General features: G+C 43.3%; 13 non-coding genes across 13 annotated transcripts; all 13 read left to right on the top strand.

Moving 5' to 3' along the window:
- The first annotated feature begins 24 nt into the window (after nt 1-24).
- Nucleotides 25-97, top strand: TRNAT-UGU (transfer RNA threonine (anticodon UGU)). The gene has a single exon. It is a non-coding gene; the product is annotated as a tRNA-Thr (tRNA).
- A 1,761-nt stretch (nt 98-1,858) lies between these two features.
- Nucleotides 1,859-1,931, top strand: TRNAT-UGU (transfer RNA threonine (anticodon UGU)). Its single transcript has one exon. It is a non-coding gene; the product is annotated as a tRNA-Thr (tRNA).
- Nucleotides 1,932-3,691: 1,760 nt separating this feature from the next.
- On the top strand, nt 3,692-3,764 carry TRNAT-UGU (transfer RNA threonine (anticodon UGU)). The gene has a single exon. It is a non-coding gene; the product is annotated as a tRNA-Thr (tRNA).
- Nucleotides 3,765-5,524: 1,760 nt separating this feature from the next.
- TRNAT-UGU (transfer RNA threonine (anticodon UGU)) lies at nt 5,525-5,597 on the top strand. The gene has a single exon. It is a non-coding gene; the product is annotated as a tRNA-Thr (tRNA).
- Nucleotides 5,598-7,358: 1,761 nt separating this feature from the next.
- TRNAT-UGU (transfer RNA threonine (anticodon UGU)) lies at nt 7,359-7,431 on the top strand. The gene has a single exon. It is a non-coding gene; the product is annotated as a tRNA-Thr (tRNA).
- Nucleotides 7,432-9,192: 1,761 nt separating this feature from the next.
- TRNAT-UGU (transfer RNA threonine (anticodon UGU)) lies at nt 9,193-9,265 on the top strand. The gene has a single exon. It is a non-coding gene; the product is annotated as a tRNA-Thr (tRNA).
- Nucleotides 9,266-11,026: 1,761 nt separating this feature from the next.
- TRNAT-UGU (transfer RNA threonine (anticodon UGU)) lies at nt 11,027-11,099 on the top strand. The gene has a single exon. It is a non-coding gene; the product is annotated as a tRNA-Thr (tRNA).
- A 1,760-nt stretch (nt 11,100-12,859) lies between these two features.
- Nucleotides 12,860-12,932, top strand: TRNAT-UGU (transfer RNA threonine (anticodon UGU)). The gene has a single exon. It is a non-coding gene; the product is annotated as a tRNA-Thr (tRNA).
- A 1,761-nt stretch (nt 12,933-14,693) lies between these two features.
- TRNAT-UGU (transfer RNA threonine (anticodon UGU)) lies at nt 14,694-14,766 on the top strand. Its single transcript has one exon. It is a non-coding gene; the product is annotated as a tRNA-Thr (tRNA).
- Nucleotides 14,767-16,526: 1,760 nt separating this feature from the next.
- On the top strand, nt 16,527-16,599 carry TRNAT-UGU (transfer RNA threonine (anticodon UGU)). The gene has a single exon. It is a non-coding gene; the product is annotated as a tRNA-Thr (tRNA).
- A 1,762-nt stretch (nt 16,600-18,361) lies between these two features.
- Nucleotides 18,362-18,434, top strand: TRNAT-UGU (transfer RNA threonine (anticodon UGU)). Its single transcript has one exon. It is a non-coding gene; the product is annotated as a tRNA-Thr (tRNA).
- Nucleotides 18,435-20,196: 1,762 nt separating this feature from the next.
- On the top strand, nt 20,197-20,269 carry TRNAT-UGU (transfer RNA threonine (anticodon UGU)). The gene has a single exon. It is a non-coding gene; the product is annotated as a tRNA-Thr (tRNA).
- Nucleotides 20,270-22,031: 1,762 nt separating this feature from the next.
- TRNAT-UGU (transfer RNA threonine (anticodon UGU)) lies at nt 22,032-22,104 on the top strand. The gene has a single exon. It is a non-coding gene; the product is annotated as a tRNA-Thr (tRNA).
- The last annotated feature ends 455 nt before the right edge of the window (nt 22,105-22,559 follow it).

The raw sequence follows: 22,559 nt of genomic DNA on the forward strand, positions 1-22,559 counted from the left end.
AGCACGGCATCCTGCCAAGCTCCTGGCTCCATAGCTCAGGGGTTAGAGCACTGGTCGTGTAAACCAGGGGTTGTGAGTTCAAATCTCACTGGGCTCTCACAAAAATTTTGGATTTAACAACACTTTTTAGTTCATTGGGGAGCCTCACTACAAATATTCTTTTCAAGATAGAAAAACAAAGGCGACACAGGGCAAAGCACGCAAGAAAGGGGGGCATTACACACAGTGTCAGTGGAATGACAAACACAAGACTCCTACAGGGTCATACAATTGACTTGTGTGAGTATGGGGGATGTTTAGAGTGTGACATCCCAAAATATCATTCTTGACTTGGTCGTTGGCTTTGGTGCCCCTTCAGCCACGTCCTTTCCAATGCACATGTCATTTTTTAAATATCATCCTGATTTCACTGTGAGATTTTAACTTGTTCTTTTTTTCGGGTCCGGAATTTAAGTGTACATTTAGGCCCATGTTTAAACAGATTTTTCATCGGGTTGCATCACTTTTCGATGCAGCATTAACACAATTAGTTTTTTGGTATTTACAAAGCCATGCACATGTTAAGAAAAAGTAAGAGCACACAGCACCTTGCTCTGCCATGCTTTACTTTGCGTCAGGTAGGTGTTCCACAGGTGGTACATGGTTTTCTTGTACATCCACACATGGATTTTGATGTAAACCCATGTTTACAAAAACATACAGTCATGGTTTTGTGCCACAATCGTGCGCCTCCCCGAGGCTGGTGTAAGGAGAACAGATGTCTTTATTTCTCCATGTTACTGCCTCTTTGCATGTGGTGTGCTGCAATTTGCAGAACAGATACAAGGAGTAAACAAGCACTTGCAATACAACTGGTCTGGCATTTCTCCGAGATAGAGCTATTAGCAGTTGTAAACTCCCAACCAGACTTTTCTTGACTCATTAAATGTAAATAATGAGCGCAATTGCGCTGCTACAGTTCACTCATATTGAAACCTATCGGCAAAAGTGCAATTATCTATGTAACCGGCAAAAGTTCAATTAATTATGTAACAGGGTCGATGTCATGCAATGAGCTCGACTTCTGTCAAACGAGATCGTGCTGTGAAAAAAAGAGAAAAAGTAGTCCACAAACCAGATGGAAAACAGTGAGCCTCCTATGTTTTCAGTACTTGGTCGCTGCGCTCAAGGAGGGCTAACCACCGGAAAAGGCATGACGTATGCATGCCTTCCACTAACGAAAGCAAGCAGATTTTAACAGGGAAGCCCACGAACCAATGAAAGACACCAACGTGAAATGGACGGGGCTCCTAGCCCTTTTCTAACTACAACAGCGTCTCGCAAGCAATACGCATGCGCAAGCGCATTCTAGCGCAGGCTTGACTCTAAAAAATCTCCTATGATAGTTGGAGGAAGATATCCCTTTATGCACATCAGCTCTCCTGAACATAAGGCAGATACCCTTTCACTCAAGGCAGCCCGAAGTGCACCTTTGCATAGACAAAGAGCAGAACTGCACCATTTCTGTGAAGATATGTCTCAGTTCTGCTCTCTTCGAGTGACGCACAAAGGAACTTTGCTGGCTGTGCTGCACTGCGTCCCTTCTTTCTAAATATTCCAATTAGTGATCAGTTTACCACAAAAGTAGCAAATCTGCACCCATAGATGTACTCCTTGAAAGGATACAAATTTACTACCTTTTTAAAATACACAATCACTGGCAATAGTAGCCTTGGAAAGCTATGCCAGATTGAGGTTTGAAGCTATGCCCCTTTTCTTTCTCAGACTCACACAATCCTCTCTCCTGCTGATTCCATTGTGACTCAGGTGTGCTCTGCTCCTTCATATAGTCACCAGCACGGCATCTTGACCAGCTCCTGGCTCCATAGCTCAGGGGCTAGAGCACTGGTCTTGTAAACCAGGGGTCGTGAGTTCAAATCTCACTGGGGCCTCACAAACATTTTGGATTTAACAACACTTTTTAGTTCATTGGGGAGCCTCACTACAAATATTCTTTTCAAGATAGAAAAACAAAGGCGACACAGGGCAAAGCACGCAAGAACGGGGGGGATTACACACAGTGTCAGTGGAATGACAAACACAAGACTCCTACAGGGTCATACAATTGACTTGTGTGAGTATGGGGGATGTTTAGAATGTGACATCCCAAAATATCATTCTTGACTTGGTCGTTGGCTTTGGTGCCCCTTCAGCCACGTCCTTTCCAATGCACATGTCATTTTTTTAATATCATCCTGATTTCACTGTGAGATTTTAACTTGTTCTTTTTTTCGGGTCCGGAATTTAAGTGTACATTTAGGCCCATGTTTAAACAGATTTTTCATCGTGTTGCATCACTTTTTCGATGCAGCATTAACACAATTCGTTTTTTGGTATTTACAAAGCCATGCACATGTTAAGAAAAAGTAACAGCACACAGCACCTTGCTCTGCCATGCTTTACTTTGCGTCAGGTAGGTGTTCCACAGGCGGTACATGGTTTTCTTGTACATCCACACATGGATTTTGATGTAAACCCATGTTTACAAAAACATACAATCATGGTTTTGTGCCACAATGGTGCGCCTCCCCGAGGCTGGTGTAAGGAGAACAGATGTCTTTATTTCTCCATGTCACTGCCTCATTCCATGTGGTGTGCTGCAATTAGCAGAACAGATACAAAGAGTAAACAAGTACTTGCAATACAACTGGTCTGGCATTTCTCCGAGATAGAGCTATTAGCAGTTGTAAACTCCCAACCAGACTTTTCTTGACTCATTAAATGTAAATAATGAGCGCAATCGCGCTGCTACAGTTCACTTATATTGAAACCTATCGGCAAAAGTGCAATTATCTATGTAACCGGCAAAAGTTCAATTAATTATGTAACAGGGTCGATGTCATGCAATGAGCTCGACTTCTGTCAAACGAGATCGTGCTGTGAAAAAAAGAGAAAAAGTAGTCCACAAACCAGATAGAAAACAGCGAGCCTCCTATGTTTTCAGTACTTGGTCGCTGCGCTCAAGGAGGGCTAACCACCGGAAAAGGCATGACGTATGCATGCCTTCCACTAATGAAAGCAAGGAGATTTTAACAGGGAAGCCCACGAACCAATGAAAGACACCAACGTGAAATGGACGGGGCTCCTAGCCCTTTTCTAACTACTACAGCGTCTCGCAAGCAATACGCATGCGCAAGCGCATTCTAGCGCAGGCTGACTCTAAAAAATCTCCTAGGATAGTTGGAGGAAGATATCCCTTTATGAACATCAGCTCTCGTGAACATAAGGCAGATACCCTTGCACTCAAGGCAGCCCGAAGTGCACCTTTGCATAGACAAAGAGCAGAACTGCACCATTTCTGTGAAGATATGTCTCAGTTCTGCTCTCTTCAAATGACGCACAAAGGAACTTTGCTCGCTGTGCTGCACTGCGTCCCTTCTTTCAAAATATTGCAATTAGTGATCAGTTTACAAAAAAGTAGCAAATCTGCACCCATAGATGTACTCCTTGAAAGGATACAAATTTACTACCTTTTTAAAATACACAATCACTGGCAATAGTAGCCTTGGAAAGCTATGTCAGATTCAGGTTTGAAGCTATGCCCCTTTTCTTTCTCAGACTCACACAATCCTTTCTCCTGCTGATTCCATGGTCACTCAGGTATGCTCTGCTCCTTCATATACTCCCCAGCACAGAATCCTGACAAGCTCCTGGCTCCATAGCTCAGGGGTTAGAGCACTGGTCTTGTAAACCAGGGGACGTGAGTTCAAATCTCACTGGGGCCTCACAAACATTTTGGATTTAACAACACTTTTTAGTTCATTGGGGAGCCTCACTACAAATATTCTTTTCAAGAGAGAAAAACAAAGACGACACAGGGCAAAGCACGCAAGAAAGGGGGGCATTACACACAGTGTCAGTGGAATGACAAACACAAGACTCCTACAGGGTCATACAATTGACTTGTGTGAGTATGGGGGATGTTTAGAGTGTGACATCCCAAAATATCATTCTTGACTTGGTCGTTGGCTTTGGTGCCCCTTCAGCCACGTCCTTTCCAATGCACATGTCATTTTTTTAATATCATCCTGATTTCACTGTGAGATTTTAACTTGTTCTTTTTTTCGGGTCCGGAATTTAAGTGTACATTTAGGCCCATGTTTAAGCAGATTTTTCATCGGGTTGCATCACTTTTTCGATGCAGCATTAACACAATTAGTTTTTTGGTATTTACAAAGCCATGCACATGTTAAGAAAAAGTAACAGCACACAGCACCTTGCTCTGCCATGCTTTACTTTGCGTCAGGTAGGTGTTCCACAGGTGGTACATGGTTTTCTTGTACATCCACACATGGATTTTGATGTAAACCCATGTTTACAAAAACATACAGTCATGGTTTTGTGCCACATTGGTGCGCCTCCCCGAGGCTGGTGTAAGGAGAACAGATGTCTTTATTTCTCCATGTTACTGCCTCTTTGCATGTGGTGTGCTGCAATTTGCAGAACAGATACAAGGAGTAAACAAGCACTTGCAATACAACTGGTCTGGCATTTCTCCGAGATAGAGCTATTAGCAGTTGTAAACTCCCAACCAGACTTTTCTTGACTCATTAAATGTAAATAATGAGCGCAATCGCGCTGCTATAGTTCACTCATATTGAAACCTATCGGCAAAAGTGCAATTATCTATGTAACCGGCAAAAGTTCAATTAAATATGTAACAGGGTCGATGTTATGCAATGAGCTCGACTTCTGTCAAATGAGATCGTGCTGTGAAAAAAAGAGAAAAAGTAGTCCACAAACCAGATGGAAAACAGCGAGCCTCCTATGTTTTCAGTACTTGGTCGCTGCGCGCAAGGAGGGCTAACCACCGGAAAAGGCATGACGTATACATGCCTTCCACTAACGAAAGCAAGCAGATTTTAACAGGGAAGCCCACGAACCAATGAAAGACACCAACGTGAAATGGACGGGGCTCCTAGCCCTTTTCTAACTACAACAGCGTCTCGCAAGCAATACGCATGCGCAAGCGCATTCTAGCGCAGGCTTGACTCTAAAAAATCTCCTATGATAGTTGGAGGAAGATATCCCTTTATGCACATCAGCTCTCCTGAACATAAGGCAGATACCCTTGCACTCAAAGCAGCCCGAATTGCACCTTTGCATAGACAAAGAGCAGAACTGCACCATTTCTGTGAAGATATGTCTCAGTTCTGCTCTCTTCGAGTGACGCACAAAGGAACTTTGCTCGCTGTGCTGCACTGCGTCCCTTCTTTCTAAATATTCCAATTAGTGATCGGTTTACCAAAAGTAGCAAATCTGCACCCATAGATGTACTCCTTGAAAGGATACAAATTTACTACCTTTTTAAAATACACAATCACTGGCAATAGTAGCCTTGGAAAGCTATGCCAGATTGAGGTTTGAAGCTATGCCCCTTTTCTTTCTCAGACTCACACAATCCTCTCTCCTGCTGATTCCATTGTAACTCAGGTATGCTCTGCTCCTTCATATAGTCCCCAGCACGGCATCCTGACAAGCTCCTGGCTCCATAGCTCAGGGGTTAGAGCACTGGTCTTGTAAACCAGGGGTCGTGAGTTCAAATCTCACTGGGGCCTCACAAACATTTTGGATTTAACAACACTTTTTAGTTCATTGGGGAGCCTCACTACAAATATTCTTTTCAAGATAGAAAAACAAAGGCGACACAGGGCAAAGCACGCAAGAAAGGGGGGCATTACACACAGTGTCAGTGGAATGACAAACACAAGACTCCTACAGGGTCATACAATTGACTTGTGTGAGTATGGGGGATGTTTAGAGTGTGACATCCCAAAATATCATTCTTGACTTGGTCGTTGGCTTTGGTGCCCCTTCAGCCACGTCCTTTCCAATGCACATGTCATTTTTTAAATATCATCCTGATTTCACTGTGAGATTTTAACTTGTTCTTTTTTTCGGGTCCGGAATTTAAGTGTACATTTAGGCCCATGTTTAAACAGATTTTTCATCGGGTTGCATCACTTTTCGATGCAGCATTAACACAATTAGTTTTTTGGTATTTACAAAGCCATGCACATGTTAAGAAAAAGTAACAGCACACAGCACCTTGCTCTGCCGTGCTTTACTTTGCGTCAGGTAGGTGTTCCACAGGTGGTACATGGTTTTCTTGTACATCCACACATGGATTTTGATGTAAACCCATGTTTACAAAAACATACAGTCATGGTTTTGTGCCACAATGGTGCGCCTCCCCGAGGCTGGTGTAAGGCGAACAGATGTCTTTATTTCTCCATGTTACTGCCTCTTTGCATGTGGTGTGCTGCAATTTGCAGAACAGATACAAGGAGTAAACAAGCACTTGCAATACAACTGGTCTGGCATTTCTCCGAGATAGAGCTATTAGCAGTTGTAAACTCCCAACCAGACTTTTCTTGACTCATTAAATGTAAATAATGAGCGCAATCGCGCTGCTACAGTTCACTCATATTGAAACCTATCGGCAAAAGTGCAATTATCTATGTAACCGGCAAAAGTTCAATTAATTATGTAACAGGGTCGATGTCATGCAATGAGCTCGACTTCTGTCAAACGAGATCGTGCTGTGAAAAAAAGAGAAAAAGTAGTCCACAAACCAGATGGAAAACAGCGAGCCTCCTATGTTTTCAGTACTTGGTCGCTGCGCTCAAGGAGGGCTAACCACCGGAAAAGGCATGACGTATGCATGCCTTCCACTAACGAAAGCAAGCAGATTTTAACAGGGAAGCCCACGAACCAATGAAAGACACCAACGTGAAATGGACGGGGCTCCTAGCCCTTTTCTAACTACAACAGCGTCTCGCAAGCAATACGCATGCGCAAGCGCATTCTAGCGCAGGCTTGACTCTAAAAAATCTCCTATGATAGTTGGAGGAAGATATCCCTTTATGCACATCAGCTCTCCTGAACATAAGGCAGATACCCTTTCACTCAAGGCAGCCCGAAGTGCACCTTTGCATAGACAAAGAGCAGAACTGCACCATTTCTGTGAAGATATGTCTCAGTTCTGCTCTCTTCGAGTGACGCACAAAGGAACTTTGCTCGCTGTGCTGCACTGCGTACCTTCTTTCTAAATATTCCAATTAGTGATCAGTTTACCAAAAAAGTAGCAAATCTGCACCCATAGATGTACTCCTTGAAAGGATACAAATTTACTACCTTTTTAAAATACACAATCACTGGCAATAGTAGCCTTGGAAAGCTATGCCAGATTGAGGTTTGAAGCTATGCCCCTTTTCTTTCTCAGACTCACACAATCCTCTCTCCTGCTGATTCCATTGTGACTCAGGTGTGCTCTGCTTCTTCATATAGTCCCCAGCACGGCATCTTGACCAGCTCCTGTCTCCATAGCTCAGGGGTTAGAGCACTGGTCTTGTAAACCAGGGGCCGTGAGTTCAAATCTCACTGGGGCCTCACAAACATTTTGGATTTAACAACACTTTTTAGTTCATTGGGGAGCCTCACTACAAATATTCTTTTCAAGATAGAAAAACAAAGGCGACACAGGGCAAAGCACGCAAGAACGGGGGGCATTACACACAGTGTCAGTGGAATGACAAACACAAGACTCCTACAGGGTCATACAATTGACTTGTGTGAGTATGGGGGATGTTTAGAGTGTGACATCCCAAAATATCATTCTTGACTTGGTCGTTGGCTTTGGTGCCCCTTCAGCCACGTCCTTTCCAATGCACATGTCATTTTTTAAATATCATCCTGATTTCACTGTGAGATTTTAACTTGTTCTTTTTTTCGGGTCCGGAATTTAAGTGTACATTTAGGCCCATGTTTAAACAGATTTTTCATCGGGTTGCATCACTTTTCGATGCAGCATTAACACAATTAGTTTTTTGGTATTTACAAAGCCATGCACATGTTAAGAAAAAGTAACAGCACACAGCACCTTGCTCTGCCATGCTTTACTTTGCGTCAGGTAGGTGTTCCACAGGTGGTACATGGTTTTCTTGTACATCCACACATGGATTTTGATGTAAACCCATGTTTACAAAAACATACAGTCATGGTTTTGTGCCACAATGGTGCGCCTCCCCGAGGCTGGTGTAAGGAGAACAGATGTCTTTATTTCTCCATGTTACTGCCTCTTTGCATGTGGTGTGCTGCAATTTGCAGAACAGATACAAGGAGTAAACAAGCACTTGCAATACAACTGGTCTGGCATTTCTCCGAGATAGAGCTATTAGCAGTTGTAAACTCCCAACCAGACTTTTCTTGACTCATTAAATGTAAATAATGAGCGCAATCGCGCTGCTACAGTTCACTCATATTGAAACCTATCGGCAAAAGTGCAATTATCTATGTAACCGGCAAAAGTTCAATTAATTATGTAACAGGGTCGATGTCATGCAATGAGCTCGACTTCTGTCAAACGAGATCGTGCTGTGAAAAAAAGAGAAAAAGTAGTCCACAAACCAGATGGAAAACAGCGAGCCTCCTATGTTTTCAGTACTTGGTCGCTGCGCTCAAGGAGGGCTAACCACCGGAAAAGGCATGACGTATGCATGCCTTCCACTAACGAAAGCAAGCAGATTTTAACAGGGAAGCCCACGAACCAATGAAAGACACCAACGTGAAATGGACGGGGCTCCTAGCCCTTTTCTAACTACAACAGCGTCTCGCAAGCAATACGCATGCGCAAGCGCATTCTAGCGCAGGCTTGACTCTAAAAAATCTCCTATGATAGTTGGAGGAAGATATCCCTTTATGCACATCAGCTCTCCTGAACATAAGGCAGATACCCTTTCACTCAAGGCAGCCCGAAGTGCACCTTTGCATAGACAAAGAGCAGAACTGCACCATTTCTGTGAAGATATGTCTCAGTTCTGCTCTCTTCGAGTGACGCACAAAGGAACTTTGCTGGCTGTGCTGCACTGCGTCCCTTCTTTCTAAATATTCCAATTAGTGATCAGTTTACCAAAAAAGTAGCAAATCTGCACCCATAGATGTACTCCTTGAAAGGATACAAATTTACTACCTTTTTAAAATACACAATCACTGGCAATAGTAGCCTTGGAAAGCTATGCCAGATTGAGGTTTGAAGCTATGCCCCTTTTCTTTCTCAGACTCACACAATCCTCTCTCCTGCTGATTCCATTGTGACTCAGGTGTGCTCTGCTCCTTCATATAGTCCCCAGCACGGCATCTTGACCAGCTCCTGGCTCCATAGCTCAGGGGTTAGAGCACTGGTCTTGTAAACCAGGGGTTGTGAGTTCAAATCTCACTGGGGCCTCACAAACATTTTGGATTTAACAACACTTTTTAGTTCATTGGGGAGCCTCAATACAAATATTCTTTTCAAGATAGAAAAACAAAGGTGACACAGGGCAAGGCACGCAAGAACGGGGGGCATTACACACAGTGTCAGTGGAATGACAAACACAAGACTCCTACAGGGTCATACAATTGACTTGTGTGAGTATGGGGGATGTTTAGAATGTGACATCCCAAAATATCATTCTTGACTTGGTCGTTGGCTTTGGTGCCCCTTCAGCCACGTCCTTTCCAATGCACATGTCATTTTTTTAATATCATCCTGATTTCACTGTGAGATTTTAACTTGTTCTTTTTTTCGGGTCCGGAATTTAAGTATACATTTAGGCCCATGTTTAAACAGATTTTTCATCGGGTTGCATCACTTTTCGATGCAGCATTAACACAATTAGTTTTTTGGTATTTACAAAGCCATGCACATGTTAAGAAAAAGTAACAGCACACAGCACCTTGCTCTGCCATGCTTTACTTTGCGTCAGGTAGGTGTTCCACAGGTGGTACATGGTTTTCTTGTACATGCACACATGGATTTTGAAGTAAACCCATGTTTACAAAAACATACAGTCATGGTTTTGTGCCACAATGGTGCGCCTCCCCGAGGCTGGTGTAAGGAGAACAGATGTCTTTATTTCTCCATGTTACTGCCTCTTTGCATGTGGTGTGCTGCAATTTGCAGAACAGATACAAGGAGTAAACAAGCACTTGCAATACAACTGGTCTGGCATTTCTCCGAGATAGAGCTATTAGCAGTTGTAAACTCCCAACCAGACTTTTCTTGACTCATTAAATGTAAATAATGAGCGCAATCGCGCTGCTACAGTTCACTCATATTGAAACCTATCGGCAAAAGTGCAATTATCTATGTAACCGGCAAAAGTTCAATTAATTATGTAACAGGGTCGATGTCATGCAATGAGCTCGACTTCTGTCAAACGAGATCGTGCTGTGAAAAAAAGAGAAAAAGTAGTCCACAAACCAGATGGAAAACAGCGAGCCTCCTATGTTTTCAGTACTTGGTCGCTGCGCTCAAGGAGGGCTAACCACCGGAAAAGGCATGACGTATGCATGCCTTCCACTAACGAAAGCAAGCAGATTTTAACAGGGAAGCCCACGAACCAATGAAAGACACCAACGTGAAATGGACGGGGCTCCTAGCCCTTTTCTAACTACAACAGCGTCTCGCAAGCAATACGCATGCGCAAGCGCATTCTAGCGCAGGCTTGACTCTAAAAAATCTCCTATGATAGTTGGAGGAAGATATCCCTTTATGCACATCAGCTCTCCTGAACATAAGGCAGATACCCTTTCACTCAAGGCAGCCCGAAGTGCACCTTTGCATAGACAAAGAGCAGAACTGCACCATTTCTGTGAAGATATGTCTCAGTTCTGCTCTCTTCGAGTGACGCACAAAGGAACTTTGCTGGCTGTGCTGCACTGCGTCCCTTCTTTCTAAATATTCCAATTAGTGATCAGTTTACCAAAAAAGTAGCAAATCTGCACCCATAGATGTACTCCTTGAAAGGATACAAATTTACTACCTTTTTAAAATACACAATCACTGGCAATAGTAGCCTTGGAAAGCTATGCCAGATTGAGGTTTGAAGCTATGCCCCTTTTCTTTCTCAGACTCACACAATCCTCTCTCCTGCTGATTCCATTGTGACTCAGGTGTGCTCTGCTCCTTCATATAGTCCCCAGCACGGCATCTTGACCAGCTCCTGGCTCCATAGCTCAGGGGTTAGAGCACTGGTCTTGTAAACCAGGGGTCGTGAGTTCAAATCTCACTGGGTCCTCACAAACATTTTGGATTTAACAACACTTTTTAGTTCATTGGGGAGCCTCACTACAAATATTCTTTTCAAGATAGAAAAACAAAGGTGACACAGGGCAAGGCACGCAAGAACGGGGGGCATTACACACAGTGTCAGTGGAATGACAAACACAAGACTCCTACAGGGTCATACAATTGACTTGTGTGAGTATGGGGGATGTTTAGAGTGTGACATCCCAAAATATCATTCTTGACTTGGTCGTTGGCTTTGGTGCCCCTTCAGCCACGTCCTTTCCAATGCACATGTAATTTTTTAAATATCATCCTGATTTCACTGTGAGATTTTAACTTGTTCTTTTTTTCGGGTCCGGAATTTAAGTGTACATTTTGGCCCATGTTTAAACAGATTTTTCATCGGGTTGCATCACTTTTCGATGCAGCATTAACACAATTAGTTTTTTGGTATTTACAAAGCCATGCACATGTTAAGAAAAAGTAACAGCACACAGCACCTTGCTCTGCCATGCTTTACTTTGCGTCAGGTAGGTGTTCCACAGGTGGTACATGGTTTTCTTGTACATCCACACATGGATTTTGATGTAAACCCATGTTTACAAAAACATACAGTCATGGTTTTGTGCCACAATGGTGCGCCTCCCCGAGGCTGGTGTAAGGAGAACAGATGTCTTTATTTCTCCATGTTACTGCCTCTTTGCATGTGGTGTGCTGCAATTTGCAGAACAGATACAAGGAGTAAACAAGCACTTGCAATACAACTGGTCTGGCATTTCTCCGAGATAGAGCTATTAGCAGTTGTAAACTCCCAACCAGACTTTTCTTGACTCATTAAATGTAAATAATGAGCGCAATCGCGCTGCTACAGTTCACTCATATTGAAACCTATCGGCAAAAGTGCAATTATCTATGTAACCGGCAAAAGTTCAATTAATTATGTAACAGGGTCGATGTCATGCAATGAGCTCGACTTCTGTCAAACGAGATCGTGCTGTGAAAAAAAAAAAAAAGTAGTCCACAAACCAGATGGAAAACAGCGAGCCTCCTATGTTTTCAGTACTTGGTCGCTGCGCTCAAGGAGGGCTAACCACCGGAAAAGGCATGACGTATGCATGCCTTCCACTAACGAAAGCAAGCAGATTTTAACAGGGAAGCCCACGAACCAATGAAAGACACCAACGTGAAATGGACGGGGCTCCTAGCCCTTTTCTAACTACAACAGCGTCTCGCAAGCAATACGCATGCGCAAGCGCATTCTAGCGCAGGCTTGACTCTAAAAAATCTCCTATGATAGTTGGAGGAAGATATCCCTTTATGCACATCAGCTCTCCTGAACATAAGGCAGATACCCTTTCACTCAAGGCAGCCCGAAGTGCACCTTTGCATAGACAAAGAGCAGAACTGCACCATTTCTGTGAAGATATGTCTCAGTTCTGCTCTCTTCGAGTGACGCACAAAGGAACTTTGCTGGCTGTGCTGCACTGCGTCCCTTCTTTCTAAATATTCCAATTAGTGATCAGTTTACCAAAAAAGTAGCAAATCTGCACCCATAGATGTACTCCTTGAAAGGATACAAATTTACTACCTTTTTAAAATACACAATCACTGGCAATAGTAGCCTTGGAAAGCTATGCCAGATTGAGGTTTGAAGCTATGCCCCTTTTCTTTCTCAGACTCACACAATCCTCTCTCCTGCTGATTCCATTGTGACTCAGGTGTGCTCTGCTCCTTCATATAGTCCCCAGCACGGCATCTTGACCAGCTCCTGGCTCCATAGCTCAGGGGTTAGAGCACTGGTCTTGTAAACCAGGGGTCGTGAGTTCAAATCTCACAGGGGCCTCACAAACATTTTGGATTTAACAACACTTTTTAGTTCATTGGGGAGCCTCACTACAAATATTCTTTTCAAGATAGAAAAACAAAGGTGACACAGGGCAAGGCACGCAAGAACGGGGGGCATTACACACAGTGTCAGTGGAATGACAAACACAAGACTCCTACAGGGTCATACAATTGACTTGTGTGAGTATGGGGGATGTTTAGAGTGTGACATCCCAAAATATCATTCTTGACTTGGTCGTTGGCTTTGGTGCCCCTTCAGCCAAGTCCTTTCCAATGCACATGTCATTTTTTAAATATCATCCTGATTTCACTGTGAGATTTTAACTTGTTCTTTTTTTCGGGTCCGGAATTTTAGTGTACATTTAGGCCGATGTTTAAACAGATTTTTCATCGGGTTGCATCACTTTTCGATGCAGCATTAACACAATTAGTTTTTTGGTATTTACAAAGCCATGCACATGTTAAGAAAAAGTAACAGCACACAGCACCTTGCTCTGCCATGCTTTACTTTGCGTCAGGTAGGTGTTCCACAGGTGGTACATGGTTTTCTTGTACATCCACACATGGATTTTGATGTAAACCCATGTTTACAAAAACATACAGTCATGGTTTTGTGCCACAATGGTGCGCCTCCCCGAGGCTGGTGTAAGGAGAACAGATGTCTTTATTTCTCCATGTTACTGCCTCTTTGCATGTGGTGTGCTGCAATTTGCAGAACAGATACAAGGAGTAAACAAGCACTTGCAATACAACTGGTCTGGCATTTCTCCGAGATAGAGCTATTAGCAGTTGTAAACTCCCAACCAGACTTTTCTTGACTCATTAAATGTAAATAATGAGCGCAATCGCGCTGCTACAGTTCACTCATATTGAAACCTATCGGCAAAAGTGCAATTATCTATGTAACCGGCAAAAGTTCAATTAATTATGTAACAGGGTCGATGTCATGCAATGAGCTCGACTTCTGTCAAACGAGATCGTGCTGTGAAAAAAAGAGAAAAAGTAGTCCACAAACCAGATGGAAAACAGCGAGCCTCCTATGTTTTCAGTACTTGGTCGCTGCGCTCAAGGAGGGCTAACCACCGGAAAAGGCATGACGTATGCATGCCTTCCACTAACGAAAGCAAGCAGATTTTAACAGGGAAGCCCACAAACCAATGAAAGACACCAACGTGAAATGGACGGGGCTCCTAGCCCTTTTCTAACTACAACAGCGTCTCGCAAGCAATACGCATGCGCAAGCGCATTCTAGCGCAGGCTTGACTCTAAAAAATCTCCTATGATAGTTGGAGGAAGATATCCCTTTATGCACATCAGCTCTCCTGAACATAAGGCAGATACCCTTTCACTCAAGGCAGCCCGAAGTGCACCTTTGCATAGACAAAGAGCAGAACTGCACCATTTCTGTGAAGATATGTCTCAGTTCTGCTCTCTTCGAGTGACGCACAAAGGAACTTTGCTGGCTGTGCTGCACTGCGTCCCTTCTTTCTAAATATTCCAATTAGTGATCAGTTTACCAAAAAAGTAGGAAATCTGCACCCATAGATGTATTCCTTGAAAGGATACAAATTTACTACCTTTTTAAAATACACAATCACTGGCAATAGTAGCCTTGGAAAGCTATGCCAGATTGAGGTTTGAAGCTATGCCCCTTTTCTTTCTCAGACTCACACAATCCTCTCTCCTGCTGATTCCATTGTGACTCAGGTGTGCTCTGCTCCTTCATATAGTCCCCAGCACGGCATCTTGACCAGCTCCTGGCTCCATAGCTCAGGGGTTAGAGCACTGGTCTTGTAAACCAGGGGTCGTGAGTTCAAATCTCACTGGGGCCTCACAAACATTTTGGATTTAACAACACTTTTTAGTTCATTGGGGAGCCTCAATACAAATATTCTTTTCAAGATAGAAAAACAAAGGTGACACAGGGCAAGGCACGCAAGAACGGGGGCATTACACACAGTGTCAGTGGAATGACAAACACAAGACTCCTACAGGGTCATACAATTGACTTGTGTGAGTATGGGGGATGTTTAGAATGTGACATCCCAAAATATCATTCTTGACTTGGTCGTTGGCTTTGGTGCCCCTTCAGCCACGTCCTTTCCAATGCACATGTCATTTTTTAAATATCATCCTGATTTCACTGTGAGATTTTAACTTGTTCTTTTTTTCGGGTCCGGAATTTAAGTATACATTTAGGCCCATGTTTAAACAGATTTTTCATCGGGTTGCATCACTTTTCGATGCAGCATTAACACAATTAGTTTTTTGGTATTTACAAAGCCATGCACATGTTAAGAAAAAGTAACAGCACACAGCACCTTGCTCTGCCATGCTTTACTTTGCGTCAGGTAGGTGTTCCACAGGTGGCACATGGTTTCCTTGTACATCCACACATGGATTTTGCTGTAAACCCATGTTTACAAAAACATACAGTCATGGTTTTGTGCCACAATGGTGCGCCTCCCCGAGGCTGGTGTAAGGAGAACAGATGTCTTTATTTCTCCATGTTACTGCCTCTTTGCATGTGGTGTGCTGCAATTTGCAGAACAGATACAAGGAGTAAACAAGCACTTGCAATACAACTGGTCTGGCATTTCTCCGAGATAGAGCTATTAGCAGTTGTAAACTCCCAACCAGACTTTTCTTGACTCATTAAATGTAAATAATGAGCGCAATCGCGCTGCTACAGTTCACTCATATTGAAACCTATCGGCAAAAGTGCAATTATCTATGTAACCGGCAAAAGTTCAATTAATTATGTAACAGGGTCGATGTCATGCAATGAGCTCGACTTCTGTCAAACGAGATCGTGCTGTGAAAAAAAGAGAAAAAGTAGTCCACAAACCAGATGGAAAACAGCGAGCCTCCTATGTTTTCAGTACTTGGTCGCTGCGCTCAAGGAGGGCTAACCACCGGAAAAGGCATGACGTATGCATGCCTTCCACTAACGAAAGCAAGCAGATTTTAACAGGGAAGCCCACGAACCAATGAAAGACACCAACGTGAAATGGACGGGGCTCCTAGCCCTTTTCTAACTACAACAGCGTCTCGCAAGCAATACGCATGCGCAAGCGCATTCTAGCGCAGGCTTGACTCTAAAAAATCTCCTATGATAGTTGGAGGAAGATATCCCTTTATGCACATCAGCTCTCCTGAACATAAGGCAGATACCCTTTCACTCAAGGCAGCCCGAAGTGCACCTTTGCATAGACAAAGAGCAGAACTGCACCATTTCTGTGAAGATATGTCTCAGTTCTGCTCTCTTCGAGTGACGCACAAAGGAACTTTGCTGGCTGTGCTGCACTGCGTCCCTTCTTTCTAAATATTCCAATTAGTGATCAGTTTACCAAAAAAGTAGCAAATCTGCACCCATAGATGTACTCCTTGAAAGGATACAAATTTACTACCTTTTTAAAATACACAATCACTGGCAATAGTAGCCTTGGAAAGCTATGCCAGATTGAGGTTTGAAGCTATGCCCCTTTTCTTTCTCAGACTCACACAATCCTCTCTCCTGCTGATTCCATTGTGACTCAGGTGTGCTCTGCTCCTTCATATAGTCCCCAGCACGGCATCTTGACCAGCTCCTGGCTCCATAGCTCAGGGGTTAGAGCACTGGTCTTGTAAACCAGGGGTCGTGAGTTCAAATCTCACTGGGGCCTCACAAACATTTTGGATTTAACAACACTTTTTAGTTCATTGGGGAGCCTCAATACAAATTTTCTTTTCAAGATAGAAAAACAAAGGTGACACAGGGCAAGGCACGCAAGAACGGGGGGCATTACACACAGTGTCAGTGGAATGACAAACACAAGACTCCTACAGGGTCATACAATTGACTTGTGTGAGTATGGGGGATGTTTAGAATGTGACATCCCAAAATATCATTCTTTACTTGGTCGTTGGCTTTGGTGCCCCTTCAGCCACGTCCTTTCCAATGCACATGTCATTTTTTTAATATCATCCTGATTTCACTGTGAGATTTTAACTTGTTCTTTTTTTCGGGTCCGGAATTTAATTATACATTTAGGCCCATGTTTAAACAGATTTTTCATCGGGTTGCATCACTTTTTCGATGCAGCATTAACACAATTCGTTTTTTGGTATTTACAAAGCCATGCACATGTTAAGAAAAAGTAACAGCACACAGCACCTTGCTCTGCCATGCTTTACTTTGCGTCAGGTAGGTGTTCCACAGGTGGTACATGGTTTTCTTGTACATCCACATATGGATTTTGATGTAAACCCATGTTTACAAAAACATACAGTCATGGTTTTGTGCCACAATGGTGCGCCTCCCCGAGGCTGGTGTAAGGAGAACAGATGTCTTTATTTCTCCATGTTACTGCCTCTTTGCATGTGGTGTGCTGCAATTTGCAGAACAGATACAAGGAGTAAACAAGCACTTGCAATACAACTGGTCTGGCATTTCTCCGAGATAGAGCTATTAGCAGTTGTAAACTCCCAACCAGACTTTTCTTGACTCATTAAATGTAAATAATGAGCGCAATCGCGCTGCTACAGTTCACTCATATTGAAACCTATCGGCAAAAGTGCAATTATCTATGTAACCGGCAAAAGTTCAATTAATTATGTAACAGGGTCGATGTCATGCAATGAGCTCGACTTCTGTCAAACGAGATCGTGCTGTGAAAAAAAGAGAAAAAGTAGTCCACAAACCAGATGGAAAACAGCGAGCCTCCTATGTTTTCAGTACTTGGTCGCTGCGCTCAAGGAGGGCTAACCACCGGAAAAGGCATGACGTATGCATGCCTTCCACTAACGAAAGCAAGCAGATTTTAACAGGGAAGCCCACAAACCAATGAAAGACACCAACGTGAAATGGACGGGGCTCCTAGCCCTTTTCTAACTACAACAGCGTCTCGCAAGCAATACGCATGCGCAAGCGCATTCTAGCGCAGGCTTGACTCTAAAAAATCTCCTATGATAGTTGGAGGAAGATATCCCTTTATGCACATCAGCTCTCCTGAACATAAGGCAGATACCCTTTCACTCAAGGCAGCCCGAAGTGCACCTTTGCATAGACAAAGAGCAGAACTGCACCATTTCTGTGAAGATATGTCTCAGTTCTGCTCTCTTCGAGTGACGCACAAAGGAACTTTGCTGGCTGTGCTGCACTGCGTCCCTTCTTTCTAAATATTCCAATTAGTGATCAGTTTACCAAAAAAGTAGCAAATCTGCACCCATAGATGTACTCCTTGAAAGGATACAAATTTACTACCTTTTTAAAATACACAATCACTGGCAATAGTAGCCTTGGAAAGCTATGCCAGATTGAGGTTTGAAGCTATGCCACTTTTCTTTCTCAGACTCACACAATCCTCTCTCCTGCTGATTCCATTGTGACTCAGGTGTGCTCTGCTCCTTCATATAGTCACCAGCACGGCATCTTGACCAGCTCCTGGCTCCATAGCTCAGGGGTTAGAGCACTGGTCTTGTAAACCAGGGGTCGTGAGTTCAAATCTCACTGGGGCCTCACAAACATTTTGGATTTAACAACACTTTTTAGTTCATTGGGGAGCCTCACTACAAATATTCTTTTCAAGATAGAAAAACAAAGGCGACACAGGGCAAAGCACGCAAGAACGGGGGGCATTACACACAGTGTCAGTGGAATGACAAACACAAGACTCCTACAGGGTCATACAATTGACTTGTGTGAGTATGGGGGATGTTTAGAATGTGACATCCCAAAATATCATTCTTGACTTGGTCGTTGGCTTTGGTGCCCCTTCAGCCACGTCCTTTCCAATGCACATGTCATTTTTTTAATATCATCCTGATTTCACTGTGAGATTTTAACTTGTTCTTTTTTTCGGGTCCGGAATTTAAGTGTACATTTAGGCCCATGTTTAAGCAGATTTTTCATCGGGTTGCATCACTTTTTCGATGCAGCATTAACACAATTAGTTTTTTGGTATTTACAAAGCCATGCACATGTTAAGAAAAAGTAACAGCACACAGCACCTTGCTCTGCCATGCTTTACTTTGCGTCAGGTAGGTGTTCCACAGGTGGTACATGGTTTTCTTGTACATCCACACATGGATTTTGATGTAAACCCATATTTACAAAAACATACAGTCATGGTTTTGTGCCACAATGTTGCGCCTACCCGAGGCTGGTGTAAGGCGAACAGATGTCTTTATTTCTCCATGTCACTGCCTCTTTGCATGTGGTGTGCTGCAATTTGCAGAACAGATACAAAGAGTAAACAAGCACTTGCAATACAACTGGTCTGGCATTTCTCCGAGATAGAGCTATTAGCAGTTGTAAACTCCCAACCAGACTTTTCTTGACTCATTAAATGTAAATAATGAGCGCAATCCCGCTGCTACAGTTCACTCATATTGAAACCTATCGGCAAAAGTGCAATTATCTATGTAACCGGCAAAAGTTCAATTAATTATGTAACAGGGTCGATGTCATGCAATGAGCTCGACTTCTGTCAAACGAGATCGTGCTGTGAAAAAAAGAGAAAAAGTAGTCCACAAACCAGATGGAAAACAGTGAGCCTCCTATGTTTTCAGTACTTGGTCACTGCGCTCAAGGAGGGCTAACCACCGGAAAAGGCATGAAGTATGCATGCCTTCCACTAACGAAAGCAAGCAGATTTTAACAGGGAAGCCCACGAACCAATGAAAGACACCAACGTGAAATGGACGGGTCTCCTAGCCCTTTTCTAACTACAACAGCGTCTCGCAAGCAATACGCATGCGCAAGCGCATTCTAGCGCAGGCTTGACTCTAAAAAATCTCCTATGATAGTTGGAGGAAGATATCCCTTTATGCACATCAGCTCTCCTGAACATAAGGCAGATACCCTTGCACTCAAGGCAGCCCGAAGTGCACCTTTGCATAGACAAAGAGCAGAACTGCACCATTTCTGTGAAGATATGTCTCAGTTCTGCTCTCTTCGAGTGACGCACAAAGGAACTTTGCTCGCTGTGCTGCACTGCGTCCCTTCTTTCTAAATATTCCAATTAGTGATCAGTTTACCAAAAAAGTAGCAAATCTGCACCCATAGATGTACTCCTTGAAAGGATACAAATTTACTACCTTTTTAAAATACAAAATCACTGGCAATAGTAGCCTTGGAAAGCTCTGCCAGATTGAGGTTTGAAGCTATGCCCCTTTTCTTTCTCAGACTCACACAATCCTCTCTCCTGCTGATTCCATTGTAACTCAGGTATGCTCTGCTCCTTCATATAGTCTCCAGCACGGCATCCTGACAAGCTCCTGGCTCCATACCTCAGGGGTTAGAGCACTGGTCTTGTAAACCAGGGGTCGTGAGTTCAAATCTCACTGGGGCCTCTCAAACATTTGGGATTTAACAACACTTTTTAGTTCATTGGGGAGCCTCACTACAAATATTCTTTTCAAGATAGAAAAACAAAGGCGACACAGGGCAAAGCACGCAAGAAAGGGGGGCATTACACACAGTGTCAGTGGAATGACAAACACAAGACTCCTACAGGGTCATACAATTGACTTGTGTGAGTATGGGGGATGTTTAGAGCGTGACATCCCAAAATATCATTCTTGACTTGGTCGTTGGCTTTGGTGCCCCTTCAGCCACGTCCTTTCCAATGCACATGTCATTTTTTTAATATCATCCTGATTTCACTGTGAGATTTTAACTTGTTCTTTTTTTCGGGTCCGGAATGTAAGTGTATATTTAGGCCCACGTTTAAACAGATTTTTCATCAGGTTGCATCACTTTTTCAATGCAGCATTAACACAATTCGTTTTTTGGTATATACAAAGCCATGCACATGTTAAGAAAAGGTAACAGCACACAGCACCTTGCTCTGCCATGCTTTACTTTGCGTCAGGTAGGTGTTCCACAGGTGGTACATGGTTTTCTTGTACATCCACACATGGATTTTGATGTAAACCCATGTTTATAAAAACATACAGTCATATTTTTGTGCCACAATGGTGCGCCTCCCCGAGGCTGGTGTAAGGAGAACAGATGTCTTTATTTCTCCATGTTACTGCCTCTTTGCATGTGGTGTGCTGCAATTTGCAGAACAGATACAAAGAGTAAACAAGCACTTGCAATACAACTGGTCTGGCATTTCTCCGAGATAGAGCTATTAGCAGTTGTAAACTCCCAACCAGACTTTTCTTGACTCGTTAAATGTAAATAATGAGCGCAATCGCGCTGCTACAGTTCACTCATATTGAAACCTATCGGCAAAAGTGCAATTATCTATGTAACCAGCAAAAGTTCAATTAATTATGTAACAGGGTCGATGTCATGCAATGAGCTCGACTTCTGTCAAACGAGATCGTGCTGTGTAAAAAAGAGAAAAAGTAGTCCACAAACCAGATGGAAAACAGTGAGCCTCCTATGTTTTCAGTACTTGGTCGCTGCGCTCAAGGAGGGCTAACCACCGGAAAAGGCATGACGTATGCATGCCTTCCACTAACGAAAGCAAGCAGATTTTAACAGGGAAGCCCACGAACCAATGAAAGACACCAACGTGAAATGGACGGGGCTCCTAGCCCTTTTCTAACTACAACAGCGTCTCGCAAGCAATACGCATGCGCAAGCGCATTCTAGCGCAGGCTTGACTCTAAAAAATCTCCTATGATAGTTTGAGGAAGATATCCCTTTATGCACATCAGCTCTCCTGAACATAAGGCAGATACCCTTGCACTCAAGGCAGCCCGAAGTGCACCTTTGCATAGACAAAGAGCAGAACTGCACCATTTCTGTGAAGATATGTCTCAGTTCTGCTCTCTTCGAGTGACGCACAAAGGAACTTTGCTCGCTGTGCTGCACTGCGCACCTTCTTTCTAAATATTCCAATTAGTGATCAGTTTACCAAAAAAGTAGCAAATCTGCACCCATAGATGTATTCCTTGAAAGGATACAAATTTACTACCTTTTTAAAATACACAATCACTGGCAATAGTAGCCTTGGAAAGCTATGCCAGATTGAGGTTTGAAGCTATGCCCCTTTTCTTTCTCAGACTCACACAATCCTCTCTCCTGCTGATTCCATTGTAACTCAGGTATGCTCTGCTCCTTCATATAGTCCCCAGCACGGCATCCTGCCAAGCTCCTGGCTCCATAGCTCAGGGGTTAGAGCACTGGTCTTGTAAACCAGGGGTCGTGAGTTCAAATCTCACTGGGGCCTCACAAACATTTTGGATTTAACAACACTTTTTAGTTCATTGGGGAGCCTCACTACAAATATTCTTTTCAAGATAGAAAAACAAAGGCGACACAGGGCAAAGCACGCAAGAAAGGGGGGCATTACACACAGTGTCAGTGGAATGACAAACACAAGACTCCTACAGGGTCATACAATTGACTTGTGTGAGTATGGGGGATGTTTAGAGTGTGACATCCCAAAATATCATTCTTGACTTGGTCGTTGGCTTTGGTGCCCCTTCAGCCACGTCCTTTCCAATGCACATGTCATTTTTTAAATATCATCCTGATTTCACTGTGAGATTTTAACTTGTTCTTTTTTTCGGGTCCGGAATTTAAGTGTACATTTTGGCCCATGTTTAAACAGATTTTTCATCGGGTTGCATCACTTTTCGATGCAGCATTAACACAATTAGTTTTTTGGTATTTACAAAGCCA

This window comes from Pleurodeles waltl, unplaced genomic scaffold (assembly GCF_031143425.1).
Source record: "Pleurodeles waltl isolate 20211129_DDA unplaced genomic scaffold, aPleWal1.hap1.20221129 scaffold_39, whole genome shotgun sequence".
NCBI classification, from domain to species: domain Eukaryota; kingdom Metazoa; phylum Chordata; class Amphibia; order Caudata; family Salamandridae; genus Pleurodeles; species Pleurodeles waltl.